Here is a 26,582-nt window from a genome sequence, read left to right on the forward strand (position 1 = left end):
ACTTTAGCAGGGTCTATGGTGATAGAACAAGGGGAAATCGTTTCAAACTAAAAGAGGGGAGATTTAGACTGGATATAAGGAAAAAGTTGTGGGATTTTTTTATGATAAGGGTGATAAGGCATGGGAACAGATTGCCCAGAGATGTAGTAGAGGCCCTGTCCTTGGTGACACTCAAGGTCAGGCTGGACAGGGCTCTGAGCAATCTGATCTAGCTGTAGGTGTCCCAGTTCATTGCAGGGAAGTTAGACTACATGACCTTTAAAGGTCCCTTCAAACTCATATGATTCTGTGATTCTACAATTCTATCCAGCCATGTAATGCTGAAAACAGACATTCTTAAGTAATCACAGTGAGATATTTTAGACATCATACCTGTGACTAGCAGCCAGGAAGGAGGTGAAAGTCTTCCCTGCTGCCTTGTAGGCTTTTTCCAATGATATTGGTTCTCTTGCCCATTTCCTTTCTAAACACCTGTCTGTGCTAAGTGCTCTGCAAGAATTAAGTGCCACCAAACCACAGTATGAGGATTCAGTGTCTGGAGTGATAAGGGGTAACTCAGGCTGCCTTGCCATAGAAGCAGCTTGAGACAGGTAGCTGTCAACTGCATTGCTACACTGATCAAACCTTCCTGATGCTTTTCTGCCAAAAAGCATAAGTCACCTTAGCGAACAAACTCATACCAGACTCACATCAAAGTGAGATTGAAAGGAAAGAAGCAAGTCAGTAGTAGGTCAAGAAAGCACATAAAAGCACATTCTTCATGAGAACTTAGGTAATATGGGCTTGACTATCATTTCTCCTTCTCCCCATATTAATGGATACCCTATCTTTTAGATATTGGGTGTAATTTGAAGCAGGGACTTCAAAAAAATTTTGTTATCTTCTCTGTGAAAAGGATGGTAATAATCATCTGGAAAACAGATATTTTTATGAATTTTTAGAACTGCCACGTGACTATGGTGGAGCTGACCATCTGACTCAACCTACAAGTCCGTCTGATAACAATCCATAGTACCTAAACATTGTGGTGGTTTCAGGAGAAATAGGAATATCCTTTCTATCTGAAGGACCATGTATGCTTATGCCAGTTGGAAAAGTTATGTTTTTTTAACAGCCTACAACAATGCACTGTCACTTTCTGCATAATAATAAGACAAATATGAATGGCCATGATGTTTAATAGGGATTTTCAGGTAAGGCATGATGTTAGCATCAGGGAAAATTGTGAGCAGTAGTATATACCCAGTGCTCATCAAATCTTTTAACTATCCCAAAACAAGCAGGGACTATGTGGCTGATTCAGTCAAACCTCAGTGTCTCCAAAGCTGCCTCAGTATCATACCAAGCCCTTCTGTGTTCTCTACAGTCCATGCAAAACCATAGACCATCTTTCATCTTAGAGTATACTCAGGTAGGTAGTACTGTGTGGAGCCAGGAGTTGGACTTGATGATCCTTGTGGATGTCTTCCAAATCAGAATTTTACATAATTCTATAATCTACTTTACTAAACATAGCTGCAGGTAATGTGGTCAAGGTCGTAGTATTCAATGGTAAGTGGTAAATCAGCAATACAGTAAAAATCTTCCATGACCTGAAAATGAGGAGACACAGGGCAATGGGAGGAGGAACAGAACGAGAATCAGGTGACTACGCTGGCAGAGAATATTACAAATCTTATTCCACCGCTTTCAATTCTTAAGCCCAGATTCCATCTGCTCAAATCTCTATGAAGTATTTGTTTTGCAACGGCATTTTGAAAGACTCTATAAGATGGGCATTCTTTACTTGTAAGTACAAGCCTAGTATACGGATTTTCATACATTTTTACATCACTCATTTCCTTTCTTTTGATTCTGTCTGTAAATTACATCAACTGCTCATTCATAGATAAACCCTAGCATACAGTAGCATCTATTTTCAGTACATGGTATAAAACGTCTGTGTAAGCCAGAACCATCTAGATATATGCTATATTTATATATAAATATGTATGTTTGCATTTATTGTACTATATATTATTATTTGTACATATAGCATTATTTTCTAGAATATACTGATGATTAAATATGAACAATTCTGTTAATTTCTGTTCTTGCTTTTCTTAGGATTTTCTGTGTTTCTTAGGTTGTCCTTAGGCTGACCAAGAAAAACATAGATATACTAATGCTACAATTTAACACCATATGATTGATTTGCGAACAACTTCATACTGTTAAGCAAGTCACTCTATTTACATCTTTCAATCTATACAGAACAGACCACACAATCTACTAACACAAATTCTGAAATGTATTTGGTATCAGTCCTGATTCACACAGCACATACATAAGACTGATAAATGACAGAAATGTATACAGGAAATTTGTTTCACTGTAAAGCTCATCTTCTTTCTCCAGAAAATTCATAATCTTTTCTACCTGAGAACCATAGACTTTCTGATTTAGCTGTATGCTGCCTCTGATGATATTCAGGGAATTATCATATTTCATCATCAAACTCAGATAATATCTTGACTTAGTACGTACCTTGTTAAAGCACAGTTTCTGAATGACACTAAAGAAATGCCTGCTGATTGTGAGTTCTGGCAATATAACAGCATACTTCCATACATTAGCCACCCACCTTTGGGAACAAATAATAAGATGCTTAAAACATCAGCAAATTCATTTACATTTCTAATCTTACGCAACATTCATTGTGAGTCTTGCCAACATCCTTTATTCTATCTCTTGAATGTTTTACTTCTGTAAGTTTTGTAGCTTCTAGGTCAGTAGTAATAACAGTATCCTGATTAGCAAGTAATATGTGCTTTCTTTTCATGTCTTTAATTATTACATCATCTACATTTGCTCTGGCAGTGTCTTTTTTTGTTTGTTTTTATAAGCCTAGCATGAATGCAACCATGCAGTTACAGCAAACATTTTTAATTCCTAATTTTCATGTTTTTACATTCTATATTGCATATACGTGGCTATGTTCATACTTTCAGATGGCAACACATCAAATTTGTAAAATACCATACTACAATATTGATGAAGTCTGTTATCCTTTTTTTTTTTTTCTACCTCATGTCACCAGTAATAAGCAGGAAAAATCATCGCTGCTTCTTTAAAGACACTATGGTTGGCCCATCTGAAATTGAGCCAACTCATCTGCCCTGTTTTCAGACGGATACATTATTTAGACTTATTACAGCATTTCTCCTGTAAAGCCCTGTGATTCACCTGTAGTAGCTGGAAGTATTCCTGGAGAACACCATCAGAATCATGTGAACTGAAGAGGTACTAATATCCTAAAATCACCCTTATCTTGTATAATGATACATATGATATATAATGTATAATTCAAGTTTATCAGTTTTTTTCTGGCCATGGTCTAACAGTGATTTGCCACTGACAGTTGCAGTGAGGTTTTTGCTTCCTATCAACTAATTGACAGTACCTGTTCCCTCCTGCTTAAGAGGTGCTTAACAAATATTTTTATCAGACACTAGAACAGTTACAATACAATCACAGAAATTATTGCTGCTTATTGCTCTCACAAGCAGGATATTTTTATGACTAAAGAAAATATTTTGAAAAGACAGATAATATCTATGCACATATGTACACACACACACTTCTTAACTCTAAAGTTATCCTCTTTTCCTCTCATGAAGCCTCTTCCAGGGCTGCTGCAGTTTTACAGGAACTGTATGTGGTTCAGCTAGCTTAGGTGAGAGGGTTCCAATAACAGCACAGCGGGAAGTTTATCTGACTGTAACCTACTGTAGGCAACCTGCTTTAGCAGGGGGTTGGACTTGATGATCCCCAGAGGTCTCTTCCAACCCCAGCGATTCTGTGACTGAAGGCTCTGCTGCATGTGCTCTAATACAAACAGAAGCAGAGCTTTTCTTCAAAAACACAAGTCATTGAACTAAATCTACTTGTCAGTGGAGTAACTTTTTCAGGTAAAAGTAGTAAATAACTGTATGTTAAGAGCTGCAGGGAGAGATTCCAGCGGGAAAACATCTCGGAGGTGTAATGCCAAATTCCTGAAGCTCAGTTCTCTGCCTGCTACTTCTAGATACTGTGGTGAGCAGGTTGCCTCTGTGTGGTTACTGCAACAAGACCTTTTTCATAACAAAGGGAGAAGCAATTACAGTTACTTCAGTATCTCTTACATAACGTAAATCTCTTCTTCATCAGCAGTTTCCTAGAAAAAATACAGCCATAAGTAGACAGCAGAGACTTCATCTGAAGTCGAACCTCATGTCCAGTTTATATAGATGCTTCTGGCTATTACAGTTTGCCTGAGGTGAGTTTTCAAACTCAGGAGGGACTTTAGCACTCAAAAATAAAAAAAATTAAAAAAGCAGAGAGGGGAAAGCCACCTGATATTTGTTAAATTTCATGTAAACAAAACATTCCATCTTGTTCCAGGAGTACAGAACAGCAGGAGAAGTGTAACTTTCAGAGTCCTGAAAACTAATCAAGAATCAAAATAAAGAGATATATAATAGTATTTCAGCATTGGTTAGCAATAAATTAGATAGCACTGGTTTTATTGTGTCTGTAATGACAAACAAGAAAAGGACATTTTCTTATTTGCCAGACTAAATAATGTTGGTCTCTTCTCATCAGCAAAATAAAATGATTTTGTACCTGTAATAGATAAATATAAATTGTCTCTGAAATGAGCTGGGGTGAGGATAGTTGAAAAGCCATTATTAGTTTAAAAAGAATGCTCTGATACTATTCGTCACAGCCATAATGTCAGCGCAGAATCATGATTACAGTGACAACAGAATTGGGATTTCATGTTGTATATGTATGCGTACATTCTTATGTATGAAGAGAGGTCACTGTAGAGTATTTCATGATCTTTACATTTTTTTTCATTGCACTTCATCAGCCATTTTGTCAGAGAGTTTTGAAAGTAACTTATGTCTCTCTTCACTGTCTGCTTTAGATAGACTATCAGAAAAATACATATATTATCTACACATAAGTCATTACAAGTCCTTTCACTTTTCAAGACAATTCAAAAGCACGTTTATAACCGTATTTAATACAATGTTTAAGGTTTCCTGCCAATAACCTCCCACTGCAGTGAAAACTGGCAGTCTATATTGAAGTGGCTAGAACTAAGATGGACAGACATTGACTTCAATTTTTACATTAATTAAAAAGGCTTTGAATATATTTTTCTACTATCGTAAAAGAACCAGGGTATGTCATGAATACGAACATGCATACAAAAGAGCCTCTCTAAGGGAAGGTTTTCCTTCTGGACTCTTTGTTATCCATAAGCTAGCCTGTCTGGTCCAAAGGATGTACAGCATCCTTTGAGAGTAGGGTTCAGTGGTATTATAAGTATGTGACTTAGGAAAGTTTCCTTAATTGTTGACAATGGTTTATGGGCTGGTTCAGCCCGGTTCCATAACTAATTGTGCAGGGGGACCCACAGTCCCACACCCTGGGAAAAGCGAAGGTGGAAAAGGGGAAAGGGTAAGGAGATGGGCCTAAAAACAAAACAGCAGAAATGATCTGAGGAGGAAAGTTAATTTACTAAATAAGATATAGGAATGGATGATAATGCAATATAATACAATATAATTGGAATTGAGGCTAATAAATCAAATAAAATGAGAGAGTGTCCAAAAACTGAAGGTCTTACTCTAATGCTGAAGGCGATATTGGTTGGGAGCACACATACTAACAAGATGAGCAGAAAGGGAAAAGAGCACATCTTGTGATATGCAAACAGTTTAATCTTTCCCTCTGCATGGAAAATGGAGATGCAAAGTCCTCTGGGGTATGTAGTTCTTCTCTTCTGAGAACCAGGTACTCAGAACTATCAACAATCCATGGAACTGGAGCATTAACTCTTTAACTCTCAGTGCACTACATGATGTTATGATGTGGAATACCAGTAACAAAAAAATCAGTATACAATTGTCATGGTTTTATAAGGAATAACAATATCTTCAAGGAAAAGATGGCTACAGGCAGATGTGTTACTCCTTGTCCTGAGCTTTTGATAGGATTTATTCATGAGGAACTCAGTGCAAAACAAGGCAAATACAAAGTTCTAATCTCATCATCAGCATTGTGTGTTGAAAACTCATATGAAGGGAAGAGAAAAGAGATATTTAATAATGTATGCACATAAATTACAAAGGAAAAGTGGTAGTGGAGGGTGTTGCATGCTATCAGAAGGATGAGAACTAGATGACTTCACAGAGCTGCTGAACTTCATCATGACACTCGTTTGACTCTGGAGGCACTTAAATCAACACTGCTAAACCTAGAAGAGATTCTATCCTTGCAGGCCAGCAAATCAAATGCTTCAACACAGTAATAAAAGTATCTAATCACAGACACTTGTGTTTATTGTGTGTTTCACTGCCTTTTACTGGTCTGTCCAATCTAACTGTTACACCAGCTACCTGTTAATACACAAATTCAAGTGGCAAATGTGTAGAAACTTGGATTAGGCAAAACGAGTTTGTAACACATATCATAGCAAAATCATCCTTTTGAACAAAAAGCAATGGGAAAGATGAAGCAGATGCTGCTTTTGGAACATTGCCGTGCTCTTAAAAAGGTAGATTTAGAACTGATCCATTCCAGTGCACCAGCTTCACCATTTGCAGATTTAAATTCGGACAAGAAAAGATGAGAATGCATTTTCAAAATGAATTTTGATAGTTTTGTCTAGCTTAAAACTAGATGTACTCCACAGAAGCTCTCACTCAAAGGCCACATGGTCTTTCCACAGTAAACACTGTCTTGGAATTAGTTTCATACTGTGAATAAATTTTAACACCTCTTATAGAAGAAACTTTGTTCTTTCTTCCTTTTCTTAACAGCACAGCAACTATTAAAATGCCAATAATTAGCCCAGACTAGTCTGCCTTGATATATTTGAAGAGCAATGTAAAGTAGTAATTCAAAATCTGAACATTTTAAAACTATTTTTCGCACCTATCATTTCCAACTACTTCTCTTTGCTACTTGTTCTCAGATATCACCACTGCCATCCTTTTGAGCACAGTTCTGCTGGCCATAACAGCCCGCTTCAATGTAAACGTACATGTTACTTGGTAATTTATTGACTCTTAGATTCCCTTAATTGGTTTGGATTGTACCAGTGGTGAACATTTCCTTATCTGTCATACAAGAGACATTTTGTACTTGCCCTGATCACATGTCCTGAACAAAGAGACTCTTATGGACATAATATGCCTTGGATTCATGGATCTTTTCTGACAAAGATAAATACATTGAATGAGAAAGTATTCCTAAGCAACTTATTCCTCATTAAATCTATTAAAAAAACTGTCAGGAAAATAAAAGGATTAATCAAGTTCAATGGCCTCAGTTATCTTCTGCATAAGTACAGAATCCAATTCACTAGTCCTCTTTGTATCCTTTCTCCCTCTAAAAGATCTTTTTTTAATATAAATGTATGCTAATCTTCCTACTTATTGCACCACATTTCTTTCTGATTAACCACCACACTGACCATAGAAACTGCAATTGAGTTTCCATATCATTCTTTACTGGCTTTATGTACATCATTTAAAACCTTTATATTTTCTTTCACCCAGAAATGGGCTTCTATTACTAACTTAACAGTTACAAGTAATAAAATAGACAATATAGTGAAGACTTAATTACTATAGATCCAAGCATAGTGCTTAATATATAGAAAAACAACATTTTGTTAGTTGCTCTTCCTATGGAGGGGAAGTAAAATTGGGCTTCACTGATTCCTGAAAAATGATTAACTTCAACACAAATACTTTCAAGAACCAAAACTTGAAGCAATTTTTATACTGTTTTGCTGTCTTGATTCATTTATTTTTGCATTACAGTTGGCACAACTTCTCCTGAACGAAAATGCATTTTATTTGGCAGCCACTCATCAAGCACTGGTTCTGTTAGCCAGGAGACTCTGAAACAGTGACAAATAGTTTTTGGATGATTGGCCAGTGTCAACAAGATAAAAATAAAATTAAGAAACAATAAGTACAACATTTATGTCTGTCTCTGTTAGACATAGAGAGAAAGGAAAAAAAAGTACAGAAACTCATATAAGCAAATAGCATTGTTCTTAAACTGAGAGCTACAAAAATTATCAGTTCTGATTCATAGAGAACTAAGGCTTTTTTTTTTTTTTAAGATATATCTTCTGTGTTTACTTCCTAGTAAATAAATTCTCTCCTTAGTTTCACTTAGAAGTGATAAGAAGTTAAAACTGGTGTTTATTATCCTGCTTACTGACTTTTTCAAATTCTAGGCTGATTCTAGAATTAAAATGGTTCAAGCCCATACCTGACCCACGAGAAGATAGTAATCTATATTTGGGATTTTCTTCCTCTTTCAAGTCCAAATTATGCTACAAAATCCATATGACAGTATCATAGTGACTTCATTATATTGACCATGCTAAAAAGCCTGGATTCATGACCAGCATGCCAAACTTCCCAAAGATATTATTACTACTGATACTGGTCTAACAAGTTATTAAAATTAAGATAATTTCTATTGCTCATTAAAGGTTCATTGGAGGATCAGTAAGATAGAGTTGACAAAATTCTATAAGAATTTCTAGATATTTAGAAATGTACAGAAGTTAAATAAAGTGGATAGAAAGGATAGTTGACTTGAAAATTATGTCCAATTTGCATAGCAGCAAATTCAATTTATTTATTGAATTATTATTATTTATCCTTTTCACCTTAGAAGATCATCTCCCACTGGAAATTGGACAGTCTGCAAGGGAGAAAATATATCTAACAAGAATAGGTCTCTGTTCAAGTAGAGAGTGCAGGAATTATAGGAGTAATGAGAATGCATTAAAGTGTTATAAGCGCTGTGATGGCTATATCTATGACCTTACAGGAACATGAATTTTCTTGAATAACCACAAGAATCATCCTACAAAGGGAATATATCATGAAAGAGATGATTAACTGTACCTGCAGAGCCGGATATAATGTGTCCCTCAAGGTCCTAAGGTAACTTTTGATACAGAGATGAAGAAATGTAATAGATGATTTGCCATCCATCTGATACACCAGACTGAAGCCTACTTACAGTGTACAGCATGAAAATTAAAGCAACTTTAACAGGAGTAACTAAAATAAAGGCAGAGCTCCTAGTGCTAACAAACAAAGAGAACTGAACATTTATTATAAAATAATTGGCAATAAGCTCAGGGAATTGCTAGACATGTTTAATGACAGAAGTTTTTAAGGAAAGTTGGCATTTCCACCAAGGAAAAAAGCCAGAAATTAGAGAGAACCTCAGAGACGAACTGAGATGTGCAGCCAGATTTAGATCTGGATAACCTCCTACTCCATGATTTCAACTCTAGGGAGCATACAGAAAGTGGGAAGTAGAAAAGATTACATAAGAACTATAGATAAATGCTGTATGTATACAGAGAGAAATCAGGCCAGGATACAAACTGAAGCACATCTCACAGGTGACATCTAGAATATAAAAAAATATTTACATAAATTAAAGGTTACCCAACCCAGACAAAAAGCTATCAAAAATAATTTGATGCAAATTGGAGTCTTTTATGCAGTTCTTTAGAAAGTATCCTTAACTTACAGGAAGGGGAGCTGGAGAATTACAGATTAGTCAATATATTTAAGCTCTTGGAAAAATAAAAAATAATAAAATAGATGAATTGTGACTAACAAGAAGAAAACTTCAAGGCTATAAGTCAAGGTAAAAGTGAAAAGCAAACCACTTCAGACCAATCTGATATTTTTATCAATAGGAAAACAGCTTTTGTAAGAAAACTAATGGGAAAAAAATGTCTATTTTGTCTTTCATATCTCTGACACAGTCTTTCTTAACTTTCTTACAGCAAGTTAACTTACACTAACTCATGTAACAACAGTAAGTTTGAAAAATAGATTTAATAAACATGTTGGAAAAACTGTCATACATAGTTCTTTAGCAGAATGGAAGATCAGATCAAGTAAGCGTATATGGGGTTCTGTGAGCTCCAGTATCTTCAAGATTTTCATTACTTTTTGAAGGATAGAATAAATAGGGGTTACTGAGTTAGAAGATCTCATGTTTCTAGAAAGCACTGCATCTATACTAGAAGATATTTTATGCATAAGAAATTGGAAAAATAGCCTAAATAAAATGCAGTTCAACAGGTACATGAAAAGTATCTGTGGAGGTATAGTCAGCCACACAAATAAAATGTGAAAAATAAATAAGGAAGCAAGCAATTCAAAAGAAATGATTGTTTGTAATATCTGACCACCAGTTAAACCCATCAATAATGACATAGTAGAAAAGACAAATATCATCTCAGAGTGCAAACAGAAGTGAAATTTACATTACATGAAGTAATACCCGTTTGCTAGGTGCAGTATCAGCAAGGTCCCCACTTGAGAAATATGTTTAGTTTTGCTGTTGCTCTTTAAGAAGAACAATTACTAACTGGAGATTGTCCAGAAGAGAGCAAAAAGAGTGGTCAGAAGCTTAAAAACCATGACCTCTAGGGAAAGACTGCAACCGAGGAGTAGGCAAATCTATGCAAGAGTAGCCTTTTAAACGAATACAAAATGCAAGTCTTAAAAAGGCTAAAAGAAAAAACCTGCTTCAAACAGGAAGAAAATTATCTGTTTTCACTTTGCAGTATGATTATAGATAGAAATAATAGCCTTAAATGGCAGAAAGAAACACAAGAAAACCTGTCTAATGGTGCTAGGGACAGAGCATTTGAGTAAATAAGCTATGGGTGATGCAGAGCACTAAAAAATTTTAAAAGCGGCTTGGGGAAGTAGCTTACATTAATGGTGCTTTAACTGGAGAAAAGCATAGACAAGATCTTAAAGTTTCCTTCCAATTGTATGATTTCATTAATAAATAATAAAAATATAATACTGTGTAGAGACATAATCTCTCTCATATGATCTTGTTTAATATATTAGTCATTGCAGATATTGAAATGATTTATTATCCATGTCTTCATTCTCTTGATCTATCCAGTCTGTCAAAATACTGTGAATTTATGGCTAGAAGTGTTTGTATTTGTTCTTTTATTTTCTAGGAAGTAGAACATAACATGATCCTTAGCAACTACAGTACTATCTCAGTCTTAAATGTGTACATTTAAACCTCCAGCCAAACATTTCACTTCCGTATCTTGATATAACACATCTCTAGCTGAAAAACTGCTTCTGTCCTCACCCAAGCATGTAACATTCAAACCAATTTTTCCAGCCTTTAAAGTAAACTGAGGGTGTGACAGTAACATTACTCAGAGAAGATGAACTACCACTGTGATTAAGTGAAACATTTTGATATCTGTTGAGCTAAGTTACTGATGAAAAATGAACTTGCAATGTTCACTATATCACAAGGTTACAAAAAGACATAAGATGAGTGGAAGTTTTATTCAGGCTGTAAAAGCAATGCTAAGAATGGTTTTTACAGACATAAATAACTTACATGCTTATTGAGCTGCTACAGAAACAGCTCAGTGTTGTGTGCTATCTTGTATATCCTTTGAAGTCAAAACAGATTATGTGACTCTGACAGCTTTTCAAGGAGGAAGGAAAGCTTGCTGGAAATAAGGAAAATGTTTGCAGATACATTCAGAATTTAAAATAAGTGAGCTTTGCTGGCCCAGTTTTTTAGGTACACAATTTGAAACCTCAGAAGAGTCTCACTATACTGCAAGGTATTGATCATTTCCCATCAAACACAAGATTACAATTTGGAGTCTTGAGTGTATGTTGTGGTTTACCCCAGCAGGCAGCTCAGCACCACCCAGCTGCTCACTCACTCTCCCCAGATTGGATGAGGGAGAGAACTGGAAAAGCAGAAGTATGAGAACAAAAGCTACATATGCCAGCAAAGGAAAACAAGGAATTCATTCACTGCCTTCAATTGGCAGACAGATGTTCTGCCACTTCTGGGAAAGCAGGGCTCATCTTGTGTAATGGTTCCTTGGAAAAATAAATGCTATTGTTCCAAACATCATCCTCTCTCTCCTTTTTCCCCACGTTTTATTGTTCAGTATGACAGCATACTGGATAATATACCCCTCTGGTCAGTCTGCGTCAGTTGTCCTGGTTCTGTCCCTCCCCAGCTCCTTGTGCACACCCAGCCTCCCCACTGGAAGGGCATCACAAGTAGAAAAGTCCTTGACTCTGCATAAGCACTGCTCTGCAAGAACTAAAACACTGGTGAGTTATCAACATTATTGTCATCCTAAATCCAAAACACAGTACCATACTAGCCACTAGGAGCAAAGTTAGCTCTATCCCATATGAAACAAATACAGCTCTGTTTTGGATTTATTTTTTTTTTTTTTTATGAAAAGAGCACCATGACCTGCTGCAAAAGCAGAACCAGGCAAAAGCTTATGCTAAAGAGACCATGAAAAGCAGTAGGAATGATCACTCCTGTCCCTGTCACTGTGACAAGTATGAAAATTGACATCAAGGATTTATTAACCCATAGTAAAGAGTAACAAATTATTATATGAAAGCTAATTCTCTTTTGTAGACATTTTCCTTAGATTATATTGGCAAAAACATTAGATGTTGTGTAAAGTGTCATTACCTTCTGTTGAAATAAAAACAGAGATCTTGAGTAGTGTCTATTACTAAGATCTTATTTGCATACATAATACGTAGTGTTACACACAGGATAGGATGAAAAATTATAATTGTCTGTTACCAAAATAATTAAAGTGAGGAAGTATTTGTAAGCTCACAGAAAACAACAAATGAAAGAGAGGGAAAAAGCAGTTTCTACTGAAATTTTCCAACACTATCTGCAGAATTTTACTGGTGAGGAAAAGTTTTCTGTGAATTTTAAAGCCAAATCCAAGATTTTAGTAGACAGCATCCTCCCATGCTGAAAAACTTCACAGAGATCTTTAAACATTTTAAAGAGAGATTATCATGGTCAATTACAATTTAAAAAATGAAGTCTTTGAGAAACATAATTGAGAATATTCTGCAATAAGTATCTCTAATAACTATCTAACAGTATGACATGAACTACAAAGTAAAGATGATAAATTGTGTTCTAAAAGTTACATACTCATGAAGTGCTGAAATCCACACCATGCCAAGCAATCACTGGTAGTGCAAAGAATCATGGCTCAATATTTTTTGAATTTACAAGGCTAACAAGAAGCACCTTATTTCCCTAATAACTCCCACACTCTTCTATCATAGGCACTAAAAGTTAGGGGTTTTTCTCCTGAACAGATTTTAATAAAGCAAATCTTAGTAAACAACCTCATAGTCTCTGAATGGTATCATTTTACAATTGCTTTAAAGACAAAGTTGTCTATATCTCAAATTTTAAAGAGCATAGAATATCACAAGAAGAGTAAATAATTATACTGTAGATGAAAGAGGATTGCCTATGTCGGGAAAATAAATGTTTACTATGTTTTACTTCCTTTTTACAATGAATGTAGTTTAACAGAAGCATATGCAAACAGTGATTTTATGTCTTTTGAGGTAATGCAAACATATAACTCTTATTGCATTGGAAATACTACTGTCAAGATGTATTACAAAACAACAACGTTGTTGTCTACATTAGAAGAGGTATACAATATTCATCAGTCTTTCTTCCAGGTCTAAGAGCAGCCAGATAGTGTTGCAGAGGGCACACTGAGCTAGAGGGCTTATGAAGTCACTACTAAATTGAAAAACAGTGTCAGCTTCTTCTAAGGAAAGCCTCACAAAATAGGTGCTTAAATTTTTTATTCAAAGAAACAGAAGCCATTCTGATCCAGAAACTCCTATTGGACTCTATCTGCCTAAATGTGCTGAAGAGAATTAAATCAGTTACATAATCTGAATCCAAATGACACTACAGAATGAAAAATCTCCACTAGCAAGAAACATAAAGAAAAGATGACTTTTTCAAATGGAAAGACAATGCCTTGTTATTGGAACGCAGCTCAAAACACAGTGCTGCCCAACAAATACATAGGTCAGTCTGAAAGTAATACCTCCTTTTTATTTCCATGGAAATCACAACAGATATAAAGAGCACAATAACACTGTTAGAACAAATTCTCAGCTACAAAACACTATTTTCAATCTAGACAACACCATTATCCATGCATTTTCACTAACAAGTGAACCAGCAAGTACCTGCATGCTGCACTTCTAAAAACCTTCATGGCCATTCAGAATGTGGCATGTCTTTCATCTCATTGTTACCACTACTGAGATGCATGACCCACTGCTTCACTGTGAAGCAGTGAACATCCACTGTTTGGTCTCCATCAATGTCCAGTAAGTATCAATGAATGTCACCGGGTGCCATTTTTTCTGCACAGAGGAATTCAGTGACACACCTTTGCTTCATACACACTTCCGTGTCAGACACCACTCTGTCAGACTGCCTCTCTGCTGCCATCTGTCATATAGCAACAAAATGTAACAGAATATTGGTGGGAAGGTTCAGCCTCTATCATCATACGGCAAATATCTGCCTCTACTCTGGGGACTAACGTAATAAAATAGGAGGCATTACTTTCAGAGCAGCCCTTGTAGATTTTAAACATGGGTTCCAAGATGCGTTTAAATAGATTATAAAACCCTTAATTAAATTGCCCCCATAAATTATCAGACCCTACCTGTGATTCTGTACAACATAAACACAATTCAAAAGATCTGAGAAGACCAAGGGATGATAAGCTGATTTGGGAGAACAAAAACTAAGCGAGCATACTGGTGAAGATGACGCAGGAATTTGACAGAATATAGACATGAAGTCGTGGACACCATGGGAGACATACAGCAGAGGTAAAGAAAGGACACAGATGAAAATTTCTGCTCATGCAGGCATAGAGAAGGTAAAGAGGATGTCATATTTTTTATAAGAGATGACCCTTCTTATCTGCATTTTTTTTTGAGTGCATGAGTGGAATTTGACACAAATTTGGAAAGCTCAGTACAAAAATACTTTTCAATCTTAGGGAGGAATTACTACAAAGTGATGTTAATGATCCTCAACTTTTCTTTCCTTCACATCCCATAATATTTACCAAATATAATAATTTCTAGAAAAATGAAGTACATTAAGTACATTTTTTCAGCCAAGCCTGGAACAGGGAACAAAAGGAAAAAAGGAATATAAATTCTATTAACTTCTATACTTCCATTCTTTGCCTGAAACCTCTCTCCCCTTACTACAGATAAGGAAAATACTTTTTCTTCTACTTGATTTATTGTCATTTTTCCTCCACAAAGAAAAAACTTGAATTTTGATTTTTTATCGCATTAGCAAAACTTCAGCCAGAAAATCAATTTTGTATCAATCTCTACCCAGTATTTTCAAAGTTATTCTGGTATTTTTGTTTTGCCAGAAATGCTATTTATTTTCTAAGCTCTAGGTATTTTTATTTTGTATTTGTCTTTAATTAAACAAGATTAAAACAGAAAATATTTCCTTTTTACGTAGTCATATCATGCTTCGCATCAAGAATTTTCTATGTGAATGTTTGTTATTGTGTCATCTTATTCAGTGCAGCATTACACTTACTTATCAGCATTGAAAACATTCCATAATGGAAATAACAGAAATTAGAAGTGCATTCTTTCATATTTCTTACAGATTTAAAGTCAACTTGGGAAAAAGTTGAAAGTTTTCATAGAAACACGTAACTCCTTACAATGTATAGAATAGGCCATGCATGTGAACGTATTTGTAATATGTTTTCAGGTATTTCACAGCCATACGGCGGCTGTCTGAAATAATAGCACTGAGGATTCTTAATGAAAACTCATTCAAAATCATTCTGAAATTGCACATTTCACATTTTTTCAGATATCTAAGTATCCGGTTTTGGGTATTTGTTATAATTCATTATCCTCCACATATATAAATATGGCTGAATTGTAGTTCTATATTGTCTAGTGAAATCCACTGAACTCACAGTAACTTTAAATAAATAAATAAATAAATTGCGTTCTGAGGATCATAATTTTTGGTTTATTTACTACTTTTGACTTCCTAACTGTGCCCTAAGCTGTACAGTACACAGCCTGGCTGAATTTTTGAAGTTCTTCAAGATAAATGAACATACAATTTCTTTACAACATATTTAAATATTTTTTTCATTATATTTGACTATCTTAAAAAGTATTACTCCAAAACCACCAAGGGGAAGAGTATGGAAAAAGTTATTTCATTTTGCATATCTCCCATGCCTTAGAGACTGACGTTGGAAAATCACTTAACTATACTGACTTACAGCTCTAGCTAAAATTCTTGACTTAGGGGATTTGATGAATTTGGAAGTTAAATAAAAATATACTCCTACTCTCTTAATCCGCATTTCCTGTATGTTATGGAAATTGATTTCTACCGGAGAGAAATCTCAGAGCAAATACACTTCTTTTCGTTCCCGTACAAACACAAGTTCTTTGTAGCTTAACCATCACCTGAGCAGATCAGCTTCAATTATCTGTACCCCAAAACATAAATATTCAGGCCACAAAGTAGTTAGAGACACATGCAGTTGTCTGTGCTGGTGATATGGGATTATGACTGTAGAAAACAGTAGGCATGCAGCTGCACGTTACTAGAAAAAATGAAACGCATAAAGAAACGAGTACGTACTATTAAGTGAAACACTGTCATGCTTCACAGATATTGTTCTGCATATCTTGTTTCCGGGTGCTGAGAGTGAATACACTGGGACCTAGGCAAGGAAATAGGTAGACTTAAAGTAGCTGGAGCCTTTGTCAAAAACAGCCACTGCATGCAGACTATGAAACAGGCTGTTTCTTTCACAGAATAAGTGACAGAAAAGTTTTGAAAAACATAATTAGTAATTTAAAACATTTCCAGCATAGCCTCAGAATAGCACACTGTAAACAAGTCTACAATCCCTTCTTTTTTTGAGTCAGATACCTGACTACCTGATTAATTCTTGACGTATTTGAGCACAGCCCTTGGAGAGAAGGACCTGGGGGCTCTAACACGAGTCAGCACTGCCCACTTGCAACCTGGAAAGCCAGTAGTATCTGGGCTGAATCAAAAGCAGCATGTCCAGTAGGTCAAGGTAGGTGATTATCTCCATTTATTCCACTCTTGTGAGACCCCATTTTTGTGAGACCCCTGCGTTCACTCAGGGTCCCTCAATGTATGAGGACATCAACTGTCGGAGAGAGTCCAGCGAAGGGCTACAGGGTCAATCAGAGAGCTCAAGTTTATCTCCTATGAAGAGAGGCTAAGAGAGCTGGGGTTGTTTGACCTGGAGAAGAAAAGACTCCAGGGAGACCTAATTACAGCCTTCTGGTACTTAAATGGACAATGGAGATGGATTTTTTTTATCAGTGAGTGTAGTGACAGTACAAGGGATTTTAAACTAGAGGAGGGTAGAAGTAGATTAGATAAAAGGAAGGAATTCTTCACTATGAAAATGGTGAGGCACTGGAACGGATTGCCCAGAGAAGCTGTGGATCCCCCATCCCTGGAAGTGTTCAAGGCCTGGTTGGATGAGGCCCTGGTCAATTTGATCTTGTCAAAGTTGTCTCTGCCCTTGGAGGATGGGTTTGGGACTAGATGGTCTTTAAGGTCTCTTCCAGCTCAAAGTACAGACTCTTACTGAAGTAAACAAGACATGAATATAAGCCAAAGGATATTACTGAAGAGGAATTGAATGCTAAATTTAACCAGAATAGTATGGGAGGTGTCCTACATGGCAGGACATTTTTGTGCAGTTCATTGGTAAGCTGGAGGCTCTTTAGTGATATCAGTGGAAAGAGAGGGAGAAAAATGAATCCAAGGCTTTTTATTGCGTAAAATCAAAGCATACCTTCAGAAGGAGTCATCACTGTGGACTATCTTTCCAAGAAATCAAACAGCAGTCAAAATATTGAAACATCTGTATATAAAAAGCCTAGCACTAGCAGCAAATAAATAAAAGTATTACAACAGCAGAATTTACTCCCATAAGAAGTTATACTCATGCTTGAAATGTAAAATGTATAATTATATCCTATGTAAAAACAGCATCTGATGGATTGGGGCAGTATGTCATTCAAGCACTAAATTTTTGAGTTTGAGTCTTACGATCTGGAAAAAAAAGTCAGTGTAGAAAGCTGCTTAACTGAGGGTGACTATGTACTGAAAAAGTGGCTGGCCAGGAGAAATATAAAAGGGAGAACAGAAAAGAAAAAACAATGAATTTAAAGACTGAATTCAGATATTTGGTATTTTAAGTATTCATGGGAGGAAAGTCTAAGACAAAAAAGTATTAGATCTGTCATTTACTTGAGGAGATGAAATAACTGGCACAAGCTGTCCCAGTGCAGAGAAAAGCATGGAGGCCATGGCCAAACTATGACTTCAGCCACAGGAATGGAAGAATGCTGAAGTGGAAATTAGGTTAGATTATGAAAGAGATGTAGAAATGAGAAGACTGTATAAATGGTAAGTTGAAAAAGCTATAACATGATCTACAAATGACAATAAAGTAAACAAGAAATAGTATGTTAACAGTAGAAGAAATAATCCCCTGTAGCAGCAGGGATGGAAAACTAAATAAAGGAAAACTAAACAGGAAATGGTGGACCAAAGTATTCAAGGCATTTTTCTGTCTTTAGTATATAGGAAAGTAGCACAATTTAGAGGAATAGAACAATTTAGTATCAGCATCAAGGGCATAAAATCTCATAGTACAAATGGAAAAGGTCAAGGGGGATTTGAAAAAAATATAATTTATATTAAGTTGCTGTGGCCAGAAAAATTTCTTCCCAAGAAGTTGAAAAGTTGTCCAAATGCTTCTCGGCGCCACTGTATTTGTGTGAAATCGCGGGAGAAACAGAGGTACCAGAGAAGAGAATGCGACAAGATGGTGTCCATAATTTAAATAAGGAAATGATAAAAAATTAAAATGAAGAGAAAGGAACATAAGGAAAAAAAAAATTGGTAGTAAATAGTAAGGATCTTAATGTCTTAAATAAGACTGATTTAGGTCTATCATGGGGTAGCATGACTTGTGAATAGAACAGAAACAGTAACTGTCATTTATCATGACTTTTAAAGCAATTGTAAATGATAATCAATATAGTGAAAAATGGCCTAAATAAAAGGTGAGTGGGTAAATATTCTTATCAAAGAAAATATTATTCAATCATTCTAAGTAAAAGGATGATGAAGTCGTCTCTTGCAGAGTCTATTCTGGATTTTGTTTTGTTCAGTACTTTCATTAAAATCAAGGTGAAGAAATAGAGAGACTGCAGAATACAAGAAGCTAAAGAATGTGGTAAATTTGCTGGAGAACGTAACTAAAAAAAAAATAGGAAAATAATTCCTGGAAAAAAAATATGCAATTTAGTAGAAACTTAGGAAAGTTATTGTAGCTGATATAATTTAGAAATTGGACAGGATTATATTATCCAAATACAGGAATAATGAAAATCAGGCAGTAAAAAAAAAAGTCTGATAATTGAGGTGAATTTTAAACTATGTAGAAGAATATAATGATAAAGAATATAATTATATAAATTTATAAAGGTAAAACTCATTCCAGAAAGAAAAAATAAAAGTACACTCAAGGCAAATGAAGTAATTCTTCTAATTCACAGCACTGGAAAGCCTCAGCTACAATTTCACTATCCAGTTAGGAAGTTACTGGATTCTTTAGCAAAATATAGTGCAACTGAGACAGTAGAGAGAAAAACAATAGAAAAAGAGGTACACATGAAGGACAGTTTGCCTCAGTTAAGGTCATTAGCCTAAAGAAGAAATTTTTAGGAGCATAGTATGACATAAAATTGATATTCTAAAACATAAAAGGCTGTTACAAAGAAAGAGGGAATAATCTGTTCTCAATGAGATAACGAGCATGAACTGCAGCCAGGAATATTACTGTGATTTTTTTATAAAGATTTGAGAAGCATCAGAATGGATCATGTGGGAGGTTGTGAAGGTTCCATCAGTGGCTGCAGCTAAAACTAGATTAGAGAAAGTTCTCTTATGATTAAAACATGTCCTTGATTCCTCTTCAGAGACACTAGGCCTGTAAGGTAACTTCTTGTTTTTTTCCAAGAATATATGTATTTCCGAATTTCTCCCTATTTTGCCAAAATCCCATACACATACCTGCAGATCTCTAGTTTTTGATTCTTGATTAGCCACCTCTTTGTCTCCAAATTATAGTTATTTGAAAAGATGCTAACATCCAGCAGCATCTTCCAGATCAATAGTTACAGGAAATGAAAGAACTAAAATCCTGGAGCAAGCAATTGAGGTATTTAGAGCTACACAGATGCTTATGTAACTCTGCCAGATAGTGAAACAAATATCCACATGGAACATCCAGACACCCTTATTAACAAATCTGCCCTTCAGATGTTCTCCATCATTCCTACACCAGTGCCTGGGGAATACATGTGTTTAAAGCAGCTACTGTCTCACCAATGCCATCCTAATGTCTATCATGCATCTCAAATGCATGCTGGCAGTCTTACAGCCTAGACCACACTGAACAAAATTTAGATAATTTCCTTCTCCTTTCTTTCTGTTTCTTTTGACATTATTTTTCTTTCCCAAGTTCTCTGAATCTTCACTTGCTTTTCCTTCTTCATTTGTTTCAGCTACTCCTTTTTCGTTTAGTGTATGCAAGGGAAAATAAAACTATTCCAGCTTTTTACTCTTATTTTTAACGTTTCCCATGACTCTAACACATGTAACATCTAGATGCTGAAAAACTAAGTAGTAGCAACAAAGTACCAAATAATTCGAAATTCATATTTTATTTTAGATTCACTTCACACTACTGGTTCACAAACAGCTGGAGAAATCATGAATTTTGATTAAATTAGCTGCCACTGGACCAGCACAATTTTACTCAATTTGTGGTAGAAATGTGGTAAAATAAAGCTAATACAAACAAAGTTTTGTAATAGTACTTCTGTTCCCATTTTAGCATTATCAAAATAAAATAGTCCTTATTTTGAAAAAAAGTGGTTTTAATTTTCATGTTTTAATTCCATTACCAGTCAAAACATATTCAAAATCTACACTGAAATAAAACATTTCAAATAGCCTAAACTCTGAATTTTGTAGTCCAGTTGCTAAAGAAACTTTGATTTGTTTAAGAAGAACTACCTTACCAGCCCTAATTCACTGCTGGCCATCTCCTTACAAGCTAGCATACAGAATTCAGCAAAGAGGTAGGCCTACTACGGACCAATTCCTGAAGATACTCAGGGATGCGCAAAAGTCAGGGTTTGAGCTAAAGTCATTATCAAAAATCAGAGACAACAACCTTCCCCTTCCTACGATATATGTTACTCTTACGATTTATAATATGCAGGGGCATAATATACAATATTTAATATATAACATAATATATAGTAACATATGTATAACATAATATGCAATATGTGATTTATGGTACATAATATGTAACACTATATAATATACTAATGTGTCGTATATAATATGTAATATGCAATTTCTGACATATAATAGGAAGGGATTTAAGGGACAAATTCACAAGAATATTTATCATGATTTTTCAAAGCAATAAAGCCCCCCAAGGACTACCACATGAAACAACAGCCATGAAAACACTTTAGAAATAATATTCCTTAAATAGTCTTTTGCTTTTCTCTGTCAAGTAATGACTGACACACTGGGAAAACTTTTGCTTATTAAAACAAATGGTGAATGGCTGGGGTGGTTACTATCCCTGGGCAAACAGCAGAGATGTATCCCACTAACCCTTAATTGATTCTCACTTCACAGCCACTGGCTTTCCACTTCGGTGTTACTTGTTTGATTTTGGTAAAAATTACAATTAAAATGGTGAGTGGTATTTACCAGCATTCCTATGAAAGCCAGATCAAATCTGGCTCCTAAAAAACACTTTTGAAAGCACCCTGTTGTACCTCCATGGGTGCTATGTCTTGCAGGGACAGCTCCAGCACCAGCTTGTTGCTGAAAACAAGCCATCCTCTCAGTATTATCTCCATCAGTCAAATATATTAGTGCAAGAATGTGGTTATAAAGCAACAGTGTAATCAAGGCTAGATGCTTTAGGGAAAGTATCTTTAAATGTTCTTAGGAAAAACAAAAGACAGAGTCATCCCAGAACTGTTTGTAAGGACTTTGTCTAAACTTACTATATCTTTAAGTTCTTGATGTTTTCTGTCTACTGTACAACCAGGCACTGCTAAGTATCTACACTGTAAATTTGATTTCTCTTACAGATCTAGCTGAAATTTTCCTGTTTAGAAGTGAGAAATCAGAAATCTTTTCTAATTTTTTTCTGAGTTGCTGTTATAACAACAAAAAAACTTCACTTCCTCAATCATTGCATACACAATATATTCTCTGCTTGAAAGAACATGCTCTCCAAAGAGTACATGCATAAAAATCAGTCTTCTCCCCCTGAATTTACAGTGTTAAAAACTGAAAGGCAATGCAATAAAATGTCACCTTGATTTTAATTTAACTTCTGAGGATTATTCAATTTACCTCAGTCAGCATTTAAATACTGGCTACTATCATCCAGAAAATCACATGTAGATCAGATTAATATAGTTTGTTAAAACAATAGCGATCTAGTCCATGAAATGATTCACTGCTGCCAGACTCATTTTAACATCTGCATTTGCATTTCAGGCTCTTTTTTTTAGAGCTGTTGACAACAGCCTTTTAATACCTGCTGAGAGATTTTCATACAAAGAGTTGCATTAATGAAATTTAATAATACTATCAGGACTTCATGTGATCAAATCAAATCCCAGTTCACCTCCAACAATAAGGAAATAAAAAATACTTTGTTGTTTATCTAATGCTCCATTTATTTAACCCCTCTAGGAAGATTATGATATTTCCAAGGATATTATTTTGTGGATTTCCCCATCAAGTTTAGCAGCTGGAATGAATAAAAACAGTCAGGATTTGACTGAAAGAGAACTGAAATCGTTGTTGTTATCAAAAATAAATTTTTCAAATAGGGATCAAAGGTAGAGGTGAATTTCTGGAAAGCAGGAAGACGGGTGGTATAAATCTAAGGCAATCTATTCTATTTTTTTTAAAGGCAGTGGAAATGATTGAAAATAAAAACAATAAAATAAAAAATACAATTCAGCATATTGTACAACAAAACCCAGTCTCATTAGAAGTAGAAAGGTGAGCTGCAAAGAAAATAGAAGCACAAGAGGAGGGTTTATGAACAAACTGTGGATAATCAATTGCTTATAATTTTAAGCGCGTTTATATATTTTTACCTGCCATTTACAATCCACCAACTTTTTTCTCTTTTGTAAATACTACAGCAAAGCTAATGAAGAGATTTAAAAGGCTGTTGTTTTTTTTTCAACATGCCATGGAGTTTTGCTGATGTTTGCACAGAGCGAGTAAAATGTGTTCCTTAACATACTGTCTTTGTACAAAAGTTTTTCTTGCTTTAATTCATCTAGTTTTGATTCAGAAAATGATTGAAGTTGCCATCATCCCTTGGAGGTGTAAGAATGCAGAAGATGAATGGTACGTCTGGAGAGCACTGCATTCATACAGTGCCCAAATGCTTTTTTGATGGAAGAGAAAATGTTCCGTATGTCAACTTGTAACACACAGCTACTGAAGCTCAATTGTCATGCTGTTCTGACTTTGATGACTATATAAAATATTTTTTTCCATCTACTGTTCCTCTAATTCTTGATTCACTATCCATAAGCGATTATCTGATGTCAAAAATGTCTAATATATTAATGGGCTTAGGACACTGCTAGTCTTGACAGAAACACAGGATGAGGAGGACTATAGGTTATATGTATACTCATATCAAAGGCATTTTACAAACTCCTACTTTTTCAAGATACACGCTAAGATGCTCAAAAATCAGAATTTAATCTGTTATAATTTCTGTCATTTGAGGAATCAAAGATCTCAGAAATATATTTTAGCCTAAATACTACCTCAGTGACTTGGAAAAAGAAATCTGCCTCCCAGTAAGTGGCAACCCCCAGTAGTTTCTGTTAATCTTGCGCACCATTCTTCTTTGATCTTACTTGAATTTTTCTTTATTTTCCTTTTTATTGTTTACTCTTAGTTGAATAGTTTTTGACTGATATAAATGTACGATAACCATTGTATGCTGGTTTGCAGGAGAAGCTAACTAGGCTGACAATACACCACCAGAAAGTAATCCTGACAGGATGCGAAGAAAAGATCCTCTCCACTTCTCTATCACAGAATTGCAGGTGCTGGAAATGACCTCTAGAGATTGAGTCCAACCCTCTGCCAAAGCAGGCTCCCTAGACTGGGTTGCACAGGTACGCATCCAGGTGGGTCTCCATCTCCAGAGAAGGAGACTCCACAACCTCCCTGGGCAGCCTGTTCCAGTGCTAAACGACTTAAAACTCACAATTTCTTTCCCTTGTTAGATAAATTCTAATAGAAGTACACAAAGGAAAGCTGATTTTAAAATATTTTTAGGAAAGTAATGACAAGACATATATAGAGTTAGTGTTTTACTTCTTATCAATCCCTTTAGAAGCATGTAATAAAACCCTAGCTGAGTGCAATGAAAAGAAACCCATTAACTTCAGAAGGCCAAACATGATGGTAATAATGATTATGCTATTGGATTACAGAATATAAAAAGTGTATCAGAATCTGATGTAGGAAACAAAATCAAATCTATTAAGGGAAAAACTTTTTAAAACTGCAAAAAAAATGTTTTTGTGTGGTTCTTCCCATACATTAACATTTAAGAAAAAACATCTACTAAAACACAAAGAAGTATGTACAAGACTGAGGCAGTGACCACACACTCTCCTACCAAATCCAGATGACAGTCTGATGATGATCTAATTTTGACCCTGGTGTTAGAAACTGTAAGGCTGAAGAAAATATTTGATAATTTTTTTCAAGTAGCTAATTCTTCTCTGATTTCTTCAACATACAAGTTATTATTGCAGCCTCCATAGGTTTTTTTTTTTGTAACAAAAATTTGATGGGACATTTCTTTAGCAAAGATAAATAACATGGAATAAAAAATGGTAGTGACAACCATCATTCACAACAGAGAAAATATTATTCCTTTAAGGACTTCAAGAGTTCACATTTTAATACAAATATCAAGCATCTTAAAGTCTAAAGTAATTAAATACCTCTTATGCCAATAGCAGGTGCCTTCTGTATAGTTCTATTTTTGTACAGATATCTTATGGAACGCAATAGAGGTGAAGAGGTTTTTTTTTTTAATATATATATACCGGAATCTGAAGGAACACCTTAAAGAATCATAAATTCTTTAGAAAAATATTTAATCATGGAATTCTGGAACCATGCCCAGATATATTATTTGGATATGAATTGTCAGTGAGATGCTGTAGCTGTAGAAGTGTAAATTTCTCTATGAATTAACACCTTAATTTTATGATTCAGGGCTTCCTGGTCTATAATCATGTATTATTTATCAGCAGATACAATTTCCAGGAGCCACAGATACCTCAAGCTGTGCTGACACAGCTCATCTTTGGCAGGAGAGTTTGATGAGTTCATTCCACACAAGACATGGAAAAACACCTTGTCATTTCACACAGGTGTTTATTATGCAAAGCCTTCTCAGGATGCGATAGCATACAATCATCCAGAAATGGCAATGGTGGGCTTAATCATAATTTAAAAATTGCTCACCATCTGCATCAGCAAAAGAAATGCATCTTATCTTTGCTGCAGTGAAACCCTGCTATAATCCATGTTTATTAAGTCATTTTCAAGTCTAGAAATTTGGATTTATTATTTAACAAATGCCTTGGAAGTATTATTTCTTGTCTGAATGATTGTGAGCAGTAGTAAATTATACTACTGAGCAGCAAGTAACTGGAAGAGAACTGAAATTCTTGGTAGCTAGTCCTGGGGAAAAGACTTCAGGATTTTAGTTTGCAATTAGCTGTGTGCTTATGAACATTAGTGGAAGTATGAATGAAAAAGAAGTTACTATAAATAGAGTAATCCAGAAACCACAAAAAAAACCCACAAATAAAGCTGTGTCCTCTGCAGTACACTCTTCCATTACTTCAGCCATGAGTCCCTTTAAACTTTAGTGTTTGGCCCACCAATATGGAGTAAGTTCTTCCCCAGTTAAGATGGTTTTTTGAAACCATCTTAACTTTTTGTCTGGCACAGATAAACTCCTGAACAGCACAGAAACAGAATTTATCTTTCCATAAAACTTTCTTGCTCCCTTTGTACAGTGAAATACTGAGAAAAAGAAAGCCATTAAGTTTTGGCTAAATGGGTTGTTTATGACAGCTAGAACCACACTTCTTTGGGGCTTTGTTTTCTAGGTTTTGCCCACAGTGTAACTTTGATTGTCTTTTCTTTCCAAACGATGAACACATTCATTAAAAAGACCTTAAATTCTGACAAATAGCAAAGAAGAGTTCTGGAGATTTATTATGAGAGAGAAGGGAGATAAAAGGAGAGGTTATAGAGGTAAAAGATGTGAATATGTCTGAAGACTTAATTCCTTTATTTTCACTACTGAAATTCCTGCCAAAATCTCTCTAAGCTAAAACTCCTTCTTTGGTCCTGTTTCA

Source organism: Numida meleagris, chromosome 3, assembly GCF_002078875.1.
Source record: "Numida meleagris isolate 19003 breed g44 Domestic line chromosome 3, NumMel1.0, whole genome shotgun sequence".
In the NCBI taxonomy this organism is placed as follows: domain Eukaryota; kingdom Metazoa; phylum Chordata; class Aves; order Galliformes; family Numididae; genus Numida; species Numida meleagris.